A 1,133-nucleotide genomic window follows, 5' to 3' on the forward strand; every position below is an offset into this window, starting at 1 on the left:
CAAAGACAACTTCACCCCTGACACTAAAACTTCCTCTCCAATGACATCCATGGATTGCTTCGAAAGCACAAACGGGACGCAGAACACTTATTGCTTTTCTCCCTTTGGAATTAGGGATTCTATTATTTTTCCTAAGCTCACCATCTGCTTAACACAAGATCCTGGAATTCTTGCTCTCTGCCAACATGGACATCCCTACACTCCACACCTAGAAAGAAATCTCACCAGTCCTGCAGAATAACAAAACCTGCATTGTAAAAACACTTCTACTTTATTATTTTTCAAAGAAAAATTTAGCTCTTCTAGGTCCTTTCATGTACGTTTTAGAATAAGTGTAGTTTTGTCCAGAAAAAACTTGCTGGAATTTTGATAGGAATTGTGTTAAAGCTATAGGTCATTTGGGGAAAAACTGACAGTTTTACTATGTCGATTCTTCCAGTCCATGAATGCAGTATGTCTGTCCATTTATTTTGATCTTCCTTGAAATATTTTATTAGTATTTTGTAATTTTTAACATGCAGCATCTGCATGTGTTTTGTTAGGTTTCTACCTATTTCAGATCTTTGGAGTGATTATAAATGAGACTGTGTTTTTAATTTCAGTGTCCACATTTCTTTTTAGTATACGGAAATGCTATTAATTTCTATGTGTTGATCTTATACCCTGCAACTTTGCTGAACTCACTTATTCGGTTTAGAAGTACTATTACAAATTCCATGGAACTTTCGACATAGACCATCATGGACTGAATTGTGTTCCCCCAACATCTATATGTTGAAGTGCTAACCCTTAGAATGTGACAGTATTTGGAGATAAGGCCCTTAAAGAGGTAAATAAGTTAGGTGAACTTGTTAGGGTAGGCCCTAATTCAATACATCTGGAGTCCTTATAAGAAGAGATCAGGTTTTACAGAAAGAAGCACATCAAGGAGAAAAGGCCATATGAGGACATCGCATGAAGGTGACTATCTGCAAGCCAAGGAGAAATCATACCAGCTGATACCTTGATCTTGAACATCTAGCCTCCAGAACAGTGAAAAAATAAATTTCTGTTGTTTAAACTACCCAACCATGATATTTTGTTATGGCATCCCTAGGAAACTAATACAGACCATCATCTCATCCGAAGATGGA

Source organism: Pteropus vampyrus, unplaced genomic scaffold, assembly GCF_000151845.1.
Source record: "Pteropus vampyrus isolate Shadow unplaced genomic scaffold, Pvam_2.0 Scaffold196, whole genome shotgun sequence".
Lineage (NCBI taxonomy): Eukaryota > Metazoa > Chordata > Mammalia > Chiroptera > Pteropodidae > Pteropus > Pteropus vampyrus.